Source organism: Staurois parvus, unplaced genomic scaffold, assembly GCF_062004578.1.
Source record: "Staurois parvus isolate SC_StPar_1 unplaced genomic scaffold, SC_StPar_1.0 ptg000031l, whole genome shotgun sequence".
Lineage (NCBI taxonomy): Eukaryota > Metazoa > Chordata > Amphibia > Anura > Ranidae > Staurois > Staurois parvus.
The window spans coordinates 16,670,890-16,684,940 of NW_028317827.1; the positions used below are offsets into that span (position 1 = coordinate 16,670,890).

A 14,051-nucleotide genomic window follows, 5' to 3' on the forward strand; every position below is an offset into this window, starting at 1 on the left:
GAGCTAATAATGGTGGGTGAAGCGCACCATGCTGAATAATGGATATAGCTAAATTGTGGAATGGACTTAAATGAGTATGGTTAAATAAAACCCAAGCCTTTTCTGCTCTGGGTAAAGATTATTAACACAAAGAGTGCAGAGGTCAGGAGTAGCTTACACACAGAGTGCAGAGGTCAGGAGTAAGTAATGCATAAGTGTAGAGGTCAAAAATAGGTTGTAATGAATCATTAGATTTGGGTGAAACAGGGCCTGTGCCCCCTTATATCAGATGTACCTATCAGAGTCCCCATTTACATCAGGACTCATCAGAGTACCCCTTTATTTCAGATTCCCATCAGAGTACCCCCTTATATCAGGGTCTTTGTCAGTGTGCTCCCTTACATCAGGGTTCCCATTAGAGTATCTCCTTACATGAAATGTCCCGATCAGAGTGCCACCTTACATAGTTGTCCCAATCAGAACACCCCCTTACATCAGTGTCCACATCAGATTTCCCCCTTACATTTTATTAGTTGTCCCCATCAGAGTGTCCCTTACATCAGGTGTCCTCATCACAGTGCCCCCTTACATGGATTGTCCCCATCAGTGTGCCTCCTTACATCAACTTTCTGCATCAGACTGACTCATGGATCAGTGAATAAACTCTCAAAGACCTGGGGGGGGGAATGGCTAAAATCTGGGGGGCACAGGCCACCCCAGTACCCCATAGATCCGGCCCTGAAGCCTGCACAAGATTGTGGAAGAAAATAGGTTGGACTGTTGCTATTTACAAAGCTGATTACTGATCCTCTTTAGTTTCTAATATTAAAGGACAAGTTCACCTTTGGGAAAATGTTACATGTTCCACCCATTTTTAGGGTGGAACATGCAACATGTTCCCATAGCCACAGCTGCTGCCTGCCTCCCTCTGAAAGATAGTACAGGGAGAAGTCTCCCTGTACTATCTGTCAAATTTGAAAACAGCTCGGCCCACACGGCCACATCATTCATTCACGGACTTCTGTGAATGAATGAACTGCAAGTGCTGACATCTAGAGATGAGCGAATCGAAGTATCCGAAGTGGAATTCGAGTCGAATATCGGAAAAATTTCGATTCGTGCCGAATCCGAAAAACAGCCTAATTCGGACGCGCGAATCGAAATTTTTCCGAAAATGGCGGCTGACATGTGCGGCGACGGAGCGGGGATGTCGGGGAAGGCGCGCAGACAAGGCGCGCTGCCCCATAATGCATTCCTCAACGACATGTGATCGCATCAGCCAATCAGCAGCCAGCCAGCCAGCACTGTGTAATGGTCGAGGTATATATAGCGGCCATTTTGGAAATCTTCATTTGCCTGCAGTCATTGAACAGAGGCAGACCGCTCTGTACTAGGGACAGGGACAGAGTTAGGGCCACAGAAACGAGAATTGGGGACAGAGAGAAGTTACTTAGGGACAGAGAACCATTACTCAGGGACACAGACTTGTTAATGAGGGCCACAGAATCGTTATTTAGGGACAAAGAAACGCTAGTTAGGGCCACAGAATTCATACTCAGGGACAGACAGAATTGTTACTCAGTGCCAGAGAATTGTTACTTAGGGCCACAGAAACGTTATTAGGGCCACAGAATTTTTACTCAGGGACAGACAGAATTGTTACTGAGTGCCAGAGAATTGTTACTCAGGGACAGACAGAATTGTTACTGAGTGCCAGAGAATTCTTAGGGCCACAGAATTCATTCTCAGGGACAGACAGAATTGTTACTCAGGGACAGACAGAATTGTTACTGAGTGCCAGAGAATTGTTACTCAGGGACAGACAGAATTGTTACTGAGTGCCAGAGAATTGTTACTCAGGGACAGACAGAATTGTTACTGAGTGCCAGAGAATTGTTACTCAGGGACAGACAGAATTGTTACTGAGTGCCAGAGAATTGTTACTCAGGGACAGACAGAATTGTTACTGAGTGCCAGAGAATTGTTACTCAGGGACAGACAGAATTGTTACTGAGTGCCAGAGAATTGTTACTCAGGGACAGACAGAATTGTTACTGAGTGCCAGAGAATTGTTACTCAGGGACAGACAGAATTGTTACTGAGTGCCAGAGAATTGTTACTCGCACAGACACAAAATTGTTACTTGCACAGACACAGAATTGTTACTCGCACAGACACAGAATTGTTACTCAGGGCCACAGAATTCATACTCAGGGACAGACAGAATTGTTACTGAGTGCCAGAGAATTGTTACTCAGGGACAGACAGAATTGTTACTGAGTGCCAGAGAATTGTTACTCAGGGACAGACAGAATTGTTACTGAGTGCCAGAGAATTGTTACTCGCACAGACACAAAATTGTTACTTGCACAGACACAGAATTGTTACTCGCACAGACACAGAATTGTTACTCAGGGCCACAGAATTCATACTCAGGGACAGACAGAATTGTTACTGAGTGCCAGAGAATTGTTACTCAGGGACAGACAGAATTGTTACTGAGTGCCAGAGAATTGTTACTCAGGGACAGACAGAATTGTTACTGAGTGCCAGAGAATTGTTACTCGCACAGACACAAAATTGTTACTTGCACAGACACAGAATTGTTACTCGCACAGACACAGAATTGTTACTCAGGGCCACAGAATTCATACTCAGGGATAGACAGAATTGTTACTGAGTGCCAGAGAATTGTTACTCAGGGACAGACAGAATTGTTACTGAGTGCCAGAGAATTGTTACTCAGGGACAGACAGAATTGTTACTGAGTGCCAGAGAATTGTTACTCGCACAGACACAAAATTGTTACTTGCACAGACACAGAATTGTTACTCGCACAGACACAGAATTGTTACTCAGGGCCACAGAATTCATACTCAGGGACAGACAGAATTGTTACTGAGTGCCAGAGAATTGTTACTCAGGGACAGACAGAATTGTTACTGAGTGCCAGAGAATTGTTACTCAGGGACAGACAGAATTGTTACTGAGTGCCAGAGATTTGTTACTCGCACAGACACAAAATTGTTACTTGCACAGACACAGAATTGTTACTCGCACAGACACAGAATTGTTACTCAGGGCCACAGAATTCATACTCAGGGACAGACAGAATTGTTACTGAGTGCCAGAGAATTGTTACTCAGGGACAGACAGAATTGTTACTGAGTGCCAGAGAATTGTTACTCAGGGACAGACAGAATTGTTACTGAGTGCCAGAGAATTGTTACTCAGGGACAGACAGAATTGTTACTGAGTGCCAGAGAATTGTTACTCAGGGACAGACAGAATTGTTACTGAGTGCCAGAGAATTGTTACTCGCACAGACACAAAATTGTTACTTGCACAGACACAGAATTGTTACTCGCACAGACACAGAATTGTTACTCAGGGCCACAGAATTCATACTCAGGGATAGACAGAATTGTTACTGAGTGCCAGAGAATTGTTACTCAGGGACAGACAGAATTGTTACTGAGTGCCAGAGAATTGTTACTCAGGGACAGACAGAATTGTTACTGAGTGCCAGAGAATTGTTACTCGCACAGACACAAAATTGTTACTTGCACAGACACAGAATTGTTACTCGCACAGACACAGAATTGTTACTCAGGGCCACAGAATTCATACTCAGGGATAGACAGAATTGTTACTGAGTGCCAGAGAATTGTTACTCAGGGACAGACAGAATTGTTACTGAGTGCCAGAGAATTGTTACTCAGGGACAGACAGAATTGTTACTGAGTGCCAGAGAATTGTTACTCGCACAGACACAAAATTGTTACTTGCACAGACACAGAATTGTTACTCGCACAGACACAGAATTGTTACTCAGGGCCACAGAATTCATACTCAGGGACAGACAGAATTGTTACTGAGTGCCAGAGAATTGTTACTCAGGGACAGACAGAATTGTTACTGAGTGCCAGAGAATTGTTACTCAGGGACAGACAGAATTGTTACTGAGTGCCAGAGAATTGTTACTCGCACAGACACAAAATTGTTACTTGCACAGACACAGAATTGTTACTCGCACAGACACAGAATTGTTACTCAGGGCCACAGAATTCATACTCAGGGATAGACAGAATTGTTACTGAGTGCCAGAGAATTGTTACTCAGGGACAGACAGAATTGTTACTGAGTGCCAGAGAATTGTTACTCAGGGACAGACAGAATTGTTACTGAGTGCCAGAGAATTGTTACTCGCACAGACACAAAATTGTTACTTGCACAGACACAGAATTGTTACTCGCACAGACACAGAATTGTTACTCAGGGCCACAGAATTCATACTCAGGGACAGACAGAATTGTTACTGAGTGCCAGAGAATTGTTACTCAGGGACAGACAGAATTGTTACTGAGTGCCAGAGAATTGTTACTCGCACAGACACAAAATTGTTACTTGCACAGACACAGAATTGTTACTCGCACAGACACAGAATTGTTACTCAGGGCCACAGAATTCATACTCAGGGACAGACAGAATTGTTACTGAGTGCCAGAGAATTGTTACTCAGGGACAGACAGAATTGTTACTGAGTGCCAGAGAATTGTTACTCGCACAGACACAAAATTGTTACTTGCACAGACACAGAATTGTTACTCGCACAGACACAGAATTGTTACTCGCACAGACACATAATTGTTACTCAGGGCCACAGAATTCATACTCAGGGACAGACAGAATTGTTACTGAGTGCCAGAGAATTGTTACTCAGGGACACCTAATCGTTGAATTAAATAGTATGTCAGACAACATGCAGAGGAGTGGCAGAGGAGGCAATGTTTTAGGAGCGAGCAGACGTGGCAGCAGAGGAAGGGGTCGAGGCAGCAGTATTCGCAGCCAGAGGCCAGTGCTCCCGGTGTCATCCAGCGGTCGTGTCTCCACCGACAACCCTGCCGTCATTGATTGGTTGGCTCGGTCGTCTTCCTCTTCCCAGGTCACCTCTGACACCTACAGCCAACGGTCGGTGGGTACGTCAGACACAACCGTTAGTTGGCATGGCCCGGGACCAAGCCCACTGAAATCACGTGTCCTCTACCTGCCCCTGTCCTTTGCTGTTCCCTCACCAAGCGAAGTATCGCATGCTGTGGGCTCAGCCCCACTGTACAGTGAGGAAGAGCTAACAGAGGGCGGTCAGGAACGGGGGGAGACATCGGCCTTTTCAGCAGCCAAGCGAACAAGTACTGGCGAGGAGAGTGGCTCGGTAGCCGGTCTAGAGACAGGTCTGTCTCCTGACCCAGACGCAGCCGAGGGGGCTAGTAGTGAGGCGGAGACCCTACTTGATGATGAGGAGGTTGATCGCACTTGGCAGCCTCGTCGTCATCAGGCAATTTCTTCCGCATCATCAGGAGAAGAGGGTGGCAGCTTGGCAGCGAGCAAAACAGTCGGTGGGTTGCCCAGGAGACAGCAGCAGGGTCGCATCAGTGTCAGTGGAGCCAAACGTCCACGGAGTAGAGCACCAGCTCCACTGCAGCCTACCACCACGGCCAGTAGTGGTGCCGTTGCGCACGGAGGAAGTAGCAGTCAGCCAGTGAAGAGTAGCGGGGGCAAAGTTTCCTACTCGGTGGTGTGGCAATTTTTCCTCAAGCCGCCCGAGGAAGTAAACGTAGCCGTATGTCGACTATGTGGCCAGAAATGCAAGCGTGGCCAGGGGGCCCATGTTGGGACTACAGCGTTGCGTCAGCATATGCAGCGTCACCATTCGGTGGCCTGGGAAAACCGTGATAAACATACGGCGGTTCTGCCTGCCCCAGCCCCCGCTCCATCACCCGCTCCGTTACTTGCTCCGTCACCCGACGTCGTCAATCGCCCTCTATCAGCCAGTCAAGGCTCCAACACCTCTGCTGAGGGGAGTTGTCGCTCATTGGCATCTTCCGCTCGTTCAGATGCTCCTTCTCCTGCTACTCCTCTTCTCGGATTCCGTCAACAGTCTTTCTTGGAATCCGTATCCAAGAGACAACAGTTTGCGAGCACGCACCCGACGGTGCAAAAGCTGAACGTCCTCCTGTCCAAGTTGCTGGTGCTGCAGTCCCTCCCTTTCCAACTGGTGGACTCAGCACCTTTCCGAGAAATGATGGCTTGTGCCGCGCCGCGGTGGAGAGTGCCAAGCCGTCATTTCTTTGCCCAAAAGGCAGTGCCAGCCCTGCATTCACATGTAGAAGAGATGGTGGGCCAGTCTTTGAGCATGTCGGTCTCTGCCAAAGTGCACGGCAGCGCCGACGTGTGGAGCTGTAACTACGGTCAGGGACAGTACATGTCATTTACGGCCCACTGGGTGAACGTGGTGCCGGCACAGCCGCACCAGCAACTTGGACAGGTCACGACGCTTTTGCCTCCACGTTTGCACGTCCTTGGTCCAGCAAGCATGTCCGCCTCTACCACCTCTTTTTCCGCCGTGTCCTCAGCCGCCACCCCCGTGCCAAGTCCCATTACCCGACCGGCATATCACATGTGCAGGGCGCAACGGTGTCACGCTGTGCTGCACCTGGTATGCCTTGGCGAACGTAGTCACACAGGGGAGGAACTGCTGAGTGTAATGAACAGAGAAATCGACAGATGGCTGTCTCCGCGCAAACTAAAAATCGGAACCATGTTGACTGACAACGGAAAGAACATGGTGTCTGCTCTGCGTCAAGGAAGGTTGTGCCATGCGCCATGCATGGCTCACGTGTTCAATCTGGTTGTCAAGCGGTTCCTAAAATCCACCATCCCACTGCAAGACATCCTTAAAATGTCACGTAAACTGTGCATGCATTTCAGCCATTCCTACACCGCAAAGAACACCCTCATTGAGCTGCAGCGGCAGAACGGAATTCCACAGCATCGCCTGATCTGCGACGTTGCAACAAGGTGGAATTCAACCCTACACATGTTAGACCGCCTTTACGAGCAGCGAAAGGCCATCACCGATTTCCTGATGTTACAAGCGGATAAAGGTACTCCCCTGTGTAACTTAGATGTCAGCCATTGGCAGCTCATGCGTGACACCTGCCGCTTGCTCAGGCCCTTTGAGGAGGCCACGCTATTCGTGAGTCGGCAGGACTATGGGATGAACGACGTCATTCCTCTGTTGCACGTCCTGGAACAAATGCTGTTAACAATGGCTGGTCAGGGTGCGGTAGACGTGGCGCACAGATCTCAACGCCACATGACCCCTGTGGGGGCAGGACAGGAAGAAGAGGAGGAGGTAGAGGAGGACATTTGTGCTCAGGAATTATTGAGTGAAATGGGTGGTTTTTCCACTCAGCGGACAGGAGTGGAGGAGCAGGAGCATCTGGTAGAGGAGGAGGAGGAGGAGACAGAGGACCCAGACGCACCGTGGCAGTATGCTGTGGAGATGGAGGCAGGGAGTCCCTCGCATTCCTTGGCACAAATGGCCCATAGCATGCTCGGTTGCTTGCGTAGCGACAGCCGAATAATAACCATCAGACAGAGGGATGACTTTTGGCTGTCCACCTTGTTGGACCCTCGCTACCGGTCCAAAATGGTGGCCTTTTTCACACCTGCTGAGAGGGAGGCCAAAATTACGTACTATAAAAACCACCTATGTAGTCAGTTGGTCTCTGCCTTTGTGCGCCAACGTCCATCCTCAGACACTGTGGGCCCTGTGCGCTCGCGTTCCGCTGGCATGGCAGCAGGGGAGGGGTGGGGTGGTAGGAGCAGTGGCAGCTCCACCAGCAGTGGCTGCCTCAGTCTGCAGTCGATGATGAGTAGCTTTCTTCACCAGCGCAGTGAGGAAACTACTAACCAGCCGCAGCAGCAGCAGCAGCATCAGGTGGACCTGGAGCAGGAGCTCAAACAACAGGCTTGGGCCTACTTGGACAGCACCCTGCCAACCGAGGTAGACAATCCCCTTGACTACTGGGCAACGAAACTTGACCTTTGGCCCCAACTAGCTGAATTTGCCCTTGAAAGGCTGTCATGCCCGGCCAGTAGCGTGGCATCGGAGCGCGTGTTTAGTGCGGCAGGAGGTATTGTAACTCCGCGGAGGACACGACTGTCCACCCAAAGTGTGGAGAGACTCACGTTTGTGAAAATGAATCAGGCGTGGATTAGTCTGGATTTCAAACCACCAGTTCCTGACACAACTGACTAAATCCGCCATGAATCATGCCTCAAACATGTGCCACTTTCAGGTCTCCTCACACTGCTGGTGTGTTTAATTTTTTGACATAGGGTGCTGGCAGATTACGGGCCTCCTATAGCTGCTGCCAGGCCCCTAATCTGCCATGGGCCCCTATATACCGCCTCCTCATGCTGCTGCCAAGTCCAGAGTCTGTCATGGGTCCCTGTATGGCCTCCCATTGCTGCTGTCTCCATCGCCACACTCTGCTGCCATGTGCCACTTTCAGGTCTCTTCACACTGCTGGTGTGTTTAATTTTTTGACATAGGGTGCAGGCAGATTACGGGCCTCACATAGCTGCTGCCAGGCCCCTAATCTGCCATGGGCCCCTATATACCGCCTCCTCATGCTGCTGCCAAGTCTAGAGTCTGTCATGGGTCCCTGTACGGCCTCCCATTGCTGCTGTCTCCATCGCCACACTCTGCTGCCATGTGCCACTTTCAGGTCTCTTCACACTGCTGGTGTGTTAAATTTTTTGACATAGGGTGCAGGCAGATTACGGGCCTCACATAGCTGCTGCCAGGCCCCTAATCTGCCATGGGCCCCTATATACCGCCTCCTCATGCTGCTGCCAAGTCCAGAGTCTCTCATGGGTCCCTGTACGGCCTCCCATTGCTGCTGTCTCCATCGCCACACTCTGCTGCCATGTGCCACTTTCAGGTCTCTTCACACTGCTGGTGTGTTTAATTTTTTGACATAGGGTGCAGGCAGATTACGGGCCTCACATAGCTGCTGCCAGGCCCCTAATCTGCCATGGGCCCCTATATACCGCCTCCTCATGCTGCTGCCAAGTCTAGAGTCTCTCATGGGTCCCTGTACGGCCTCCCATTGCTGCTGTCTCCATCGCCACACTCTGCTGCCATGTGCCACTTTCAGGTCTCTTCACACTGCTGGTGTGTTAAATTTTTTGACATAGGGTGCAGGCAGATTACGGGCCTCACATAGCTGCTGCCAGGCCCCTAATCTGCCATGGGCCCCTATATACCGCCTCCTCATGCTGCTGCCAAGTCTAGAGTCTCTCATGGGTCCCTGTACGGCCTCCCATTGCTGCTGTCTCCATCGCCACACTCTGCTGCCATGTGCCACTTTCAGGTCTCTTCACACTGCTGGTGTGTTAAATTTTTTGACATAGGGTGCAGGCAGATTACGGGCCTCACATAGCTGCTGCCAGGCCCCTAATCTGCCATGGGCCCCTATATACCGCCTCCTCATGCTGCTGCCAAGTCCAGAGTCTGTCATGGGTCCCTGTATGGCCTCCCATTGCTGCTGTCTCCATCGCCACACTCTGCTGCCATGTGCCACTTTCAGGTCTCTTCACACTGCTGGTGTGTTAAATTTTTTGACATAGGGTGCAGGCAGATTACGGGCCTCACATAGCTGCTGCCAGGCCCCTAATCTGCCATGGGCCCCTATATACCGCCTCCTCATGCTGCTGCCAAGTCTAGAGTCTGTCATGGGTCCCTGTACGGCCTCCCATTGCTGCTGTCTCCATCGCCACACTCTGCTGCCATGTGCCACTTTCAGGTCTCCTCACACTGCTGGTGTGTAGAATTTTTTGACATAGGGTGCTGGCAGATTATGGGCCTCCTATAGCTGCTGCCAGGCCCCTAATCTGCCATGGGCCCCTATATACCGCCTCCTCATGCTGCTGCCAAGTCTAGAGTCTCTCATGGGTCCCTGTACGGCCTCCCATTGCTGCTGTCTCCATCGCCACACTCTGCTGCCATGTGCCACTTTCAGGTCTCTTCACACTGCTGGTGTGTTAAATTTTTTGACATAGGGTGCAGGCAGATTACGGGCCTCACATAGCTGCTGCCAGGCCCCTAATCTGCCATGGGCCCCTATATACCGCCTCCTCATGCTGCTGCCAAGTCTAGAGTCTGTCATGGGTCCCTGTACGGCCTCCCATTGCTGCTGTCTCCATCGCCACACTCTGCTGCCATGTGCCACTTTCAGGTCTCTTCACACTGCTGGTGTGTTAAATTTTTTGACATAGGGTGCAGGCAGATTACGGGCCTCACATAGCTGCTGCCAGGCCCCTAATCTGCCATGGGCCCCTATATACCGCCTAATCATGCTGCTGCCAAGTCCAGAGTCTGTCATGGGTCCCTGTATGGCCTCCCATTGCTGCTGTCTCCATCGCCACACTCTGCTGCCATGTGCCACTTTCAGGTCTCTTCACACTGCTGGTGTGTTAAATTTTTTGACATAGGGTGCAGGCAGATTACGGGCCTCACATAGCTGCTGCCAGGCCCCTAATCTGCCATGGGCCCCTATATACCGCCTCCTCATGCTGCTGCCAAGTCTAGAGTCTGTCATGGGTCCCTGTACGGCCTCCCATTGCTGCTGTCTCCATCGCCACACTCTGCTGCCATGTGCCACTTTCAGGTCTCCTCACACTGCTGGTGTGTAGAATTTTTTGACATAGGGTGCTGGCAGATTATGGGCCTCCTATAGCTGCTGCCAGGCCCCTAATCTGCCATGGGCCCCTATATACCGCCTCCTCATGCTGCTGCCAAGTCTAGAGTCTCTCATGGGTCCCTGTACGGCCTCCCATTGCTGCTGTCTCCATCGCCACACTCTGCTGCCATGTGCCACTTTCAGGTCTCTTCACACTGCTGGTGTGTTAAATTTTTTGACATAGGGTGCAGGCAGATTACGGGCCTCACATAGCTGCTGCCAGGCCCCTAATCTGCCATGGGCCCCTATATACCGCCTCCTCATGCTGCTGCCAAGTCTAGAGTCTGTCATGGGTCCCTGTACGGCCTCCCATTGCTGCTGTCTCCATCGCCACACTCTGCTGCCATGTGCCACTTTCAGGTCTCCTCACACACTGCTGGTGTGTAGAATTTTTTGACATAGGGTGCTGGCAGATTATGGGCCTCCTATAGCTGCTGCCAGGCCCCTAATCTGCCATAGGCCCCTATATACCGCTTCCTCATGCTGCTGCCAGGTCCAGAGTCTCTCATGGGTCCCTGTACGGCCTCCCATTGCTGCTGTCTCCATCGCCACACTCTGCCATGTGCCACTTTCAGGTCTCCTCACACACTGCTGGTGTGTTAAATTTTTTGACATAGGGTGCAGGCAGATTACGGGCCTCACATAGCTGCTGCCAGGCCCCTAATCTGCCATGGGCCCCTATATACCGCCTCCTCATGCTGCTGCCAAGTCTAGAGTCTGTCATGGGTCCCTGTACGGCCTCCCATTGCTGCTGTCTCCATCGCCACACTCTGCTGCCATGTGCCACTTTCAGGTCTCCTCACACTGCTGGTGTGTAGAATTTTTTGACATAGGGTGCTGGCAGATTATGGGCCTCCTATAGCTGCTGCCAGGCCCCTAATCTGCCATGGGCCCCTATATACCGCCTCCTCATGCTGCTGCCAAGTCTAGAGTCTCTCATGGGTCCCTGTACGGCCTCCCATTGCTGCTGTCTCCATCGCCACACTCTGCTGCCATGTGCCACTTTCAGGTCTCTTCACACTGCTGGTGTGTTAAATTTTTTGACATAGGGTGCAGGCAGATTACGGGCCTCACATAGCTGCTGCCAGGCCCCTAATCTGCCATGGGCCCCTATATACCGCCTCCTCATGCTGCTGCCAAGTCTAGAGTCTGTCATGGGTCCCTGTACGGCCTCCCATTGCTGCTGTCTCCATCGCCACACTCTGCTGCCATGTGCCACTTTCAGGTCTCCTCACACACTGCTGGTGTGTAGAATTTTTTGACATAGGGTGCTGGCAGATTATGGGCCTCCTATAGCTGCTGCCAGGCCCCTAATCTGCCATAGGCCCCTATATACCGCTTCCTCATGCTGCTGCCAGGTCCAGAGTCTCTCATGGGTCCCTGTACGGCCTCCCATTGCTGCTATCTCCATCGCCACACTCTGCCATGTGCCACTTTCAGGTCTCCTCACACACTGCTGGTGTGTTAAATTTTTTGACATAGGGTGCAGGCAGATTACGGGCCTCACATAGCTGCTGCCAGGCCCCTAATCTGCCATGGGCCCCTATATACCGCCTCCTCATGCTGCTGCCAAGTCTAGAGTCTCTCATGGGTCCCTGTACGGCCTCCCATTGCTGCTGTCTCCATCGCCACACTCTGCTGCCATGTGCCACTTTCAGGTCTCTTCACACTGCTGGTGTGTTAAATTTTTTGACATAGGGTGCAGGCAGATTACGGGCCTCACATAGCTGCTGCCAGGCCCCTAATCTGCCATGGGCCCCTATATACCGCCTCCTCATGCTGCTGCCAAGTCCAGAGTCTGTCATGGGTCCCTGTATGGCCTCCCATTGCTGCTGTCTCCATCGCCACACTCTGCTGCCATGTGCCACTTTCAGGTCTCTTCACACTGCTGGTGTGTTAAATTTTTTGACATAGGGTGCAGGCAGATTACGGGCCTCACATAGCTGCTGCCAGGCCCCTAATCTGCCATGGGCCCCTATATACCGCCTCCTCATGCTGCTGCCAAGTCTAGAGTCTGTCATGGGTCCCTGTACGGCCTCCCATTGCTGCTGTCTCCATCGCCACACTCTGCTGCCATGTGCCACTTTCAGGTCTCCTCACACTGCTGGTGTGTAGAATTTTTTGACATAGGGTGCTGGCAGATTATGGGCCTCCTATAGCTGCTGCCAGGCCCCTAATCTGCCATAGGCCCCTATATACCGCCTCCTCATGCTGCTGCCAGGTCCAGAGTCTCTCATGGGTCCCTGTACGGCCTCCCATTGCTGCTGTCTCCATCGCCACACTCTGCCATGTGCCACTTTCAGGTCTCCTCACACACTGCTGGTGTGTTAAATTTTTTGACATAGGGTGCAGGCAGATTACGGGCCTCACATAGCTGCTGCCAGGCCCCTAATCTGCCATGGGCCCCTATATACCGCCTCCTCATGCTGCTGCCAAGTCTAGAGTCTCTCATGGGTCCCTGTACGGCCTCCCATTGCTGCTGTCTCCATCGCCACACTCTGCTGCCATGTGCCACTTTCAGGTCTCTTCACACTGCTGGTGTGTTAAATTTTTTGACATAGGGTGCAGGCAGATTACGGGCCTCACATAGCTGCTGCCAGGCCCCTAATCTGCCATGGGCCCCTATATACCGCCTCCTCATGCTGCTGCCAAGTCCAGAGTCTGTCATGGGTCCCTGTATGGCCTCCCATTGCTGCTGTCTCCATCGCCACACTCTGCTGCCATGTGCCACTTTCAGGTCTCTTCACACTGCTGGTGTGTTAAATTTTTTGACATAGGGTGCAGGCAGATTACGGGCCTCACATAGCTGCTGCCAGGCCCCTAATCTGCCATGGGCCCCTATATACCGCCTCCTCATGCTGCTGCCAAGTCTAGAGTCTGTCATGGGTCCCTGTACGGCCTCCCATTGCTGCTGTCTCCATCGCCACACTCTGCTGCCATGTGCCACTTTCAGGTCTCCTCACACTGCTGGTGTGTAGAATTTTTTGACATAGGGTGCTGGCAGATTATGGGCCTCCTATAGCTGCTGCCAGGCCCCTAATCTGCCATAGGCCCCTATATACCGCCTCCTCATGCTGCTGCCAGGTCCAGAGTCTCTCATGGGTCCCTGTACGGCCTCCCATTGCTGCTGTCTCCATCGCCACACTCTGCCATGTGCCACTTTCAGGTCTCCTCACACACTGCTGGTGTGTTAAATTTTTTGACATAGGGTGCAGGCAGATTACGGGCCTCACATAGCTGCTGCCAGGCCCCTAATCTGCCATGGGCCCCTATATACCGCCTCCTCATGCTGCTGCCAAGTCTAGAGTCTCTCATGGGTCCCTGTACGGCCTCCCATTGCTGCTGTCTCCATCGCCACACTCTGCTGCCATGTGCCACTTTCAGGTCTCTTCACACTGCTGGTGTGTTAAATTTTTTGACATAGGGTGCAGGCAGATTACGGGCCTCACATAGCTGCTGCCAGGCCCCTAATCTGCCATG

The 14,051-nt window shown here is 51.6% G+C and overlaps 1 protein-coding gene across 1 annotated transcript in view; it reads left to right on the top strand.

Moving 5' to 3' along the window:
* Positions 1 to 14,051, top strand: part of CERS6 (ceramide synthase 6) — a 316,537-nt gene that overhangs the window by 53,827 nt on the left and 248,659 nt on the right. The window lies entirely within an intron of this gene.